This window comes from Clavelina lepadiformis, chromosome 3 (genome assembly GCF_947623445.1).
Source record: "Clavelina lepadiformis chromosome 3, kaClaLepa1.1, whole genome shotgun sequence".
Lineage (NCBI taxonomy): Eukaryota > Metazoa > Chordata > Ascidiacea > Aplousobranchia > Clavelinidae > Clavelina > Clavelina lepadiformis.
The window spans coordinates 14,688,544-14,695,837 of NC_135242.1; the positions used below are offsets into that span (position 1 = coordinate 14,688,544).

General features: G+C 36.6%; 1 long non-coding RNA gene across 1 annotated transcript; it reads left to right on the top strand.

Moving 5' to 3' along the window:
- The first annotated feature begins 3,793 nt into the window (after positions 1-3,793).
- Positions 3,794-6,842, top strand: LOC143449682 (uncharacterized). The gene is made up of 2 exons (XR_013114605.1): positions 3,794-4,012; positions 5,915-6,842. It is a non-coding gene; the product is annotated as an uncharacterized LOC143449682 (long non-coding RNA).
- Positions 6,843-7,294: the final 452 nt, after the last annotated feature.

The window sequence follows — 7,294 nt, forward strand, 5'->3', positions numbered from 1 at the left end:
CCAGGACCATTCAACCCACGGACGAATCAAGTGACTGATGAACGGAGTAGTTTTGTAGCAGTGTGGACTTTTTACCAGTGGTATAGGTGTATTACATTGCTGTACTGGCATTGCATAATCTAGTGTGGCTAGGGCGCTAGGCTATCAAAGATGAAATGGGTGATCGTATTCTGTCACAGTAGGCTAGGCAGCTAGCCTGTATGGGCTAATGAAAGCATTTCAATTCTACTATAGAGTACTATAACAAACGCCTGATAACAAACTGTGTATAGATGTTTTTGTAAACGGGTTAAATCGTCCGTGGGTTGTATCGTCCGTTGGTTGAATCGTTCTAGGTTGAAAAGTCCTGGGTTGAATCGTCCGACCACCGAAATAGAACAGTAATAAGTTATTACACTAATAACTAGGGCAACCAAAAGTCAATATGGTCAATTTTTTTTAACCTGCCCAGAATGTTATCAAACAAGCACAAAACAAATTTCAGTTTTGTACGACGTGTGGTATAGAAGTTATTAGGTCAAATAAAGTCAAAATGTTACGTTAGGTCAAAATACGGTCAAATTGTTTCTTTAGGTCTTTTTTTTAGGTCAAAATCTATTAAACTTGTAATTTTGTAACCATTTTGTAATATTATTCTTCCGTTTTTCTCTTTTCTTGTACCGCAAACAATTCCAGTGCCGCAAATTTTACTTAGAACCAAAGCCACAAAGAGAGGGAAGGCTTTTCAGCGCGTTTGGTGACGTCACGATGTGACGGCATTGCATTTGAAACTGCAAGTTGTCAATCTTAATACGCAGAAACGAAAAAAAGTCAACACTAGAAAAGCATTTTGTCATTTTTAAATGCAGCTTTAGATTAGAAAGTTGCTGTAGACAGTGTAGAGACTATCAGTATAGCGTTTTTCAAAATGAGGTCAAAATTTAAACGTTTTAGGTCAAAAAACTGGTTGCCCTACTAATAACACTATAAGTTATCAGATCTGCAGTAGAAGGAAATAAGAAAATGGGCTAGTTATGACAATTAACACACAACAATGCGATTTCACTGAACCTCGAAAAATATTGAACAACGAAAAGAAAATTTTTGCCATGTAGTTGAAATTAGTGGCGGGCAACGTTTCACCAAGGATTCTGCGGGGTCGCTGATGGTATCATCGGCTGGGATGGTTCTTGGCGGTTCCTTGCACATTTTTTCCACACACATGGAGCAAAGATTTACAAAGTGTTCGACATCCTTATGTCGGGCCGCCACACGCACATAGGCCTACGTGCTAATCACTTAACCTTTACCGATTTTTGGTGGACATCACGTTCACTTATAATTGGCCAAACACAAAACAGCACTCGCTATCTCCACATATGCCAGTGATGCCACATGGCATGTTATTAACTGACTACCTTGAAGACCCAAAACTGTTACCTAATACCAGAATACAGCTAAAAATGGTAGCCTTTTGTACCCTCTTAAAAATGTTTAAAAAAACAGTGGTAAGACCAAAAAAACTGAAAATGTTTGCTTATCATGCAGGTAAATACTCATTCGCGCATGCTACGCTGACCACGGAACGTGGCTTGGTATCGAACTAGTCCAGTGCATAGGATTCAAACCACTGTACAATAAGAACTAGGCAACAACTTTTCTAAATTATTTTATCGCATAAAGGAATTCATATGCAACTCACCTGAACAAAATCTTTACAATTCAATGGCAAGAACCCTTGTCATTTAAAAAAGAATCCAAGTTAGTCGACATTTCCCATTGTTAAGTATAGGCGATCGAAAAAATTTTGCCACCAAGACAGTAACTCGGAAAGGGTCTATTATAATGGGAAAAACGATCCAAAAACTTCCGTTATTGAATAAAAGTAGCAAAACAAGTGTTTTAAGACGCAAATCAAATTTTCAGAACGTTTAAACGAGGAACCCTGCGTCAAGTGTATTGAAGATGGTTCCAGAGCGATTGCACCCATGCGTAATTGACCCCACAGAATTGCACAAACACGAATATGCACCCTCACCACATTGCAAACGTTCGGGCTTTGAGACTACTCCATACATGTAGGCTACACTAATACATAAGCAAATACGTACGTAAGAATTGTTTATAATAGGTTTAGAACCGTCAGGGTGCCTTATGGTGGCGCGCTAACACCCATATTACGCAATGCTTGATCACAAAACACTTTTGAGGAGACATGGCGTTTTATTCTTTTTGTTTATCGCATTTTTGCATTATTGCTTTTCAGTTTAAATTATCTAGGAAAACATATTTAATTTTACAGGAGGATTACACGCCGAGATATAAATGCTATGTCGTGTTTTATTGTGTTTATGCTATGTTTATGGTTACTTGGCATCTATCATTTTGTCTTGGTTTTGTACCAAGGCTGCCACTCGTAGGGATTTTACCCTACGGTAGGGTTTTTTGGCCCTTTGTAGGGTGTAGGGTGACCCTACGGGTTTTTCACCTTTATTCATAGATTTCCTTTTGTTTAAAGTAAAATAAAAATAAATTCAAATAATAAATTTACTGAATAATGACAAAAACATAGTCTAAGCTATAGGGGTGGCCAAACTGCGGCTCTTTAATGAATTAGCATTGTTGAATTAGACATGCATTTTCCCGGTCTAGACGAGTTGTTTGATCAGATTATGAAACAATGCGTTCTATCTCATGTGGTAACAATGGACTCATTGTTGTAACAATGGACACTTTAGTTAAGTAAATTGTCAGATTGAAGCTGTACGTCAGGGATGACCTAGTTTTAAGTCTTGGTTATGGTTATACTAATAATTGTAAATTGCAAAAAGAGTTGGAGAAGCCCAGCAGGTGGAGACTGGAGAGTGAGACTGTGAGACAGCAGATGAGCAGAATCAGCATATTGAACAGACAGGATTACAGGAATCAAGTGATCTTGTTTTGATCAAGTCAAGTGATCTTGAATACGATACTTTTATCATTAAATTACAATAATTCTGGTTGTTGACAAGTTGACAACGGTAATGCCCAAAGAGGTGAGATCCAAAAATTCTAGGTTTCGATCGCAAAGCTACAGAAAAGAATGGGAAAAGGAAAACTGGGCACAAGGATGGTTAAAAGTTTCGTCTCAGGGAGCATCAAAAGCATTTTGTCAATTTTGTGACAAGAACATTCTTGCTGGGAAATCAGAACTAATGAGGCATGCAAAAACTGCTCAACATTGTCAAAATGCTGCACAAGTTCTTGGAAGCACATCGATGGAGCAATATGTCACAAGTAGTCAAGGCTGCATCAAAGCTGAATTAAATACTGTGGCCTTAATTGCAAGACGCAATATTTCTTTCAATTTCATGTCATACATGGTACCAACCCTGAAGCATATTGCTAGTGATTCCAAAGCAATAAAAGATATGACCTCTGGTCGGACAAAAACAACATATCTACTAACAGAATGTCTAGCTGTTGATGCTCATGAAAGGTTAATTCAAGAGCTACAAGAAGCTAAAGGCTTTTCAATTCTCTGTGATAAAGCATCAGATATATCAATGAATAAAATCTTTTGTATAAACGTCCGCTACTTGTACAATGGATCACCAAAAACACAGTTATACCAACTCATTAGGCTAAAAAGGGAAACACAATTAGTGGAAACACAAACGTCAGTAAATGTTGAACCACTTTATAGTTATAAAGTGCCATAAAACTGCCAAAATTTCTTTTTTTTTTGTTCAAACTGCGTAGGGAGATGTAGGGTTTTTTTAGGTGTGCTGGTAGGGTTAATTTCTTTTTTTGAGTGGCAACACTGTTTTGTACACTGTACAATGTCGTTCTATATGGCGTTTCAAAATTGTATACCTGAAATTGCCAAGTGTTGTTTTATATATAAATGATAGAATTCCTTTTTTGATTTGCATGTTTTGGACGGGATGATCAATCACGGAAAGTAGACAAATTCTATTACACTTCGAAGTTCGTTTATCTCATTTATTTTGATAGGACGGGGGTAGCAAATGTCTTTGTCTCTGTACCCTAGGTACGCCTTTGATTCCGCATTTGTGCAATTCTGTGTGGGTGCAATTGCTTTTGGTGCATTGTGAATTTGTGACCCACTCAGACTTTGTGTTAATTGATTGGTTGATTTGACATGGAATGACGCTATGAACAATTCAAGTAAAAGAATTTAGAAAATTTGTCAATGATTGCGCATAAAACAAGCAAAGAAGTGTAAAAAATATGAAAACTGTATAGCCTATGCCCTATATAGTAGCAGTGGTAGACTAACTGAAGTGTTTTGGATGGAGTACATCTCCATAGGTAGGCGATTAGTAGCAGATAATATTTATTTTTCGCAAAGAAATGTCACAGATAACAGTACATAAACTGGTAAAGCATCCTTCGTTTTACTTTTACCGCAGTTAACGATATCGGACTAGGCTAGACCTAACAGCAATTTGTGTTAGCACTTTATTATGGCAATAACTGCTTACCTACTAGGTAATAGTACATTTAAATGCTGAGTCTAAAATTCCAGCAGTTTCCTCTCTCGCAGTCCGATCAAATACACGCTGGGCAAAAATTTAGGTTTTATTCTCCCAAAAACAGCTTTTAGACACCTCGAAATGAAATCTAAATATCGCATTTAGCCTATGTATATTAATACAAAAGCTAGCTGTCTAAATGTTTATGTGCGTGTGGATTTATGTATAATTTTAAAGCGCCATATAAAACGACTTTGAAACACCTACTTATTGCATTGTTTTTTACTCTTGTATCATACTGATTAAAACCTCAGTTTTCATCTTCATACTTTCATTTTCTGTTATTTGTTTGTTTGATCTTCTTCATTTTGAAGTGTATTTAAGTAACTTATACTAGCTTAATTAAAAGATTATATCCCATACTGTAGTTCTAAAAATGGTACAAAACAAAGTTTAATTGTAAGGTAACAACTGTTCAATGTTATAACATTGCGATGTTGAGTCGCAGTTTGCCCACCGTTGCTGTATATGCTCATTTTCAGTTTCTTCCGATATGCTCGATTTTGTCCCTTCTCGATCGTGCTGTTTTCAGCTCTTTCCAATTTCATTTTTCGTTATCAACTCTTTCTGATCTCGCTGTATTTCTCATCAGTTGTTTCCGGCTTTTTGTGATGTTAATGGCATCATGTTGTTTTGCACTTCTGCACTAGAACCCCTCTGTTCTTTGCGTGACTCAAACTTGACATTTTTCACTGCTTGAGTCCTGATTACCTAGCTTGTCTATGGGCCTTCAGACGTTTTATATCTATTTCTTTGTTTTTGGAGGTCTTCGCTGAAATTTTGAAGCCACATGTTGACTATTGGCGTATATATGTTTTAAAAAGTCTTAGCACTTTCTACAGCACTAGCCATTTCTGCAATTAGCGCATTGGTGAAATCAGTTGTGGAACATTTTGTGTAAGGTTTTTTAAAAGTAACTCTAGTTTGTTTTTGACAATTGGTGACAACGTCAATTGAATTTTTTATTTAAAATTTCAATCATTTTATTTTTCGTCAATAGCTCAGTGGGGACGAAAAATCAAGCCTGTTATTTCTAACACGCGCCAATGAACAAGAAAAAGTGACATAGCCAAAAAGGCTTAAAACATGCTCAAGAGAAATAAAGTTAATATTTGCTCGTAACAACTAGCACGGCCACTAAACCTTTAATTAGTTAAATCTATAAAATATAAGTTGAAAAGGCGAAAATTAAGCAGACGTGCGTTCAAGCAACTGATTAATAAAAATTGTGTCAATGCTGTACATCCAGTAGCGGATCTAGGGGTTGTATCAAGGAGTCATGACACCCCTCTTTGTATGTTTTTTTTTGTTTACGTTCAGTTTGAAAAATGGTGATCTGCAGCTCACTTAACAACACTTAAAAGAAAGAATAATTATACTACTATAGTATTTGATAGATTTTCCAGCAGTGAGATCTTCTCTTCTGACTTTAGTGTATGGACTTTACCCACGCAATGTCAATGTCTAATGGGTTTGCAGACACTACTGAAAAGCAAGATGAATTTTCCGTCTTGGAGGAAAATGTTGAAGGTCTATTTCACCGGAAAAATTCATGTGTCCAAAGCGATTATTTACAGTCTCTTGTTGACTTAAATGGTATAACATAGTAACCTAAACCTAACCTACAATCTGACTGCAATTAAATCCCAAATAACTAAAATCAACTTTTGCATACCCAACTTTTCTCCTAACCTAAACGCCTATCTTTAACAATGGGCTCCGTGATCTACATACGGTGAAATAGTCGCTCTCAAGTTTTTACTGTCATTGTGAAATTTCTGACATACTCGACCAAGAACCACTTTTAACCTGCATAAACAACTGTAGAAAACGGAACAAATACAGACAAATCCGGTTAATTGCATAGTCAATTTGACCAAGTTTTTTATGCGATTAACCAGATTATGCGTTTATCCAAAATTATTAAATTGGCGGTTGCCTATAATGGGAAATCAGCGGTATTTTTTAGCATTGTGTGTTGTTTAAAACCGTTGAAATTAGTAAAAGCATGGAAACCAAGCATGGAGGAAAACATTTATTGCACAATAATGTAAAATACTTGACGATTGTTGTTAGTTTGTTTAATGTTTTTCTGCATCGTCTTTTGCACATTGTTACGATGAACAGACGAAAACTTCTTTTTTGTTTTTAAAATTTGTGACACCTGCGATTGCGATATCCAGACTTTTTAGCAACTGCGCTTTCAAATGTTTTCAGGTTCTTTAATAACAAGTATCTTATTTTGTCTGACAATGACAATTTTTTTCGCTTTGGTTGCATGCTTGGTCTTGCTTTCATCATTTGAAAATATACTACAAAAATCTGTGGTGTTTAACAAATGAAAATGAAAGAAATACCGAATTGGCAGCTTCATTTTAAGAGCGTGCAGCACAAACATCTCGTTCTCGCATTGCGTGTTCAAAATTTACAATTGTTCATCGAGTCGTATCCCATGCTCTTATGTTTTTAGTTATGTTTCTGTCAACATAAAAGCCCTCCGGGTTTGGTAACTTTGGTGGTTGGCATCGTGCTAAACATCCATATTCAAATAGCAACACTAGAATCAACCACTTGCAAGTTTGTTACTAAGTTGCTCGCATTGGCAAATTCCCCGAAATGAAACCTTTAAAAGTGACACCGCCCTTAAAAATTGTGTACATTCGCCCCTGTGTACATCAGTGGATGGGAAAAGAAACTTCATCCCAGGCCAGAGCCCGGTTTCTGGTGGCCAGAGCACTAAGGAAAAGCGTTGTTGCACCAATGATAATGTTTGGAAG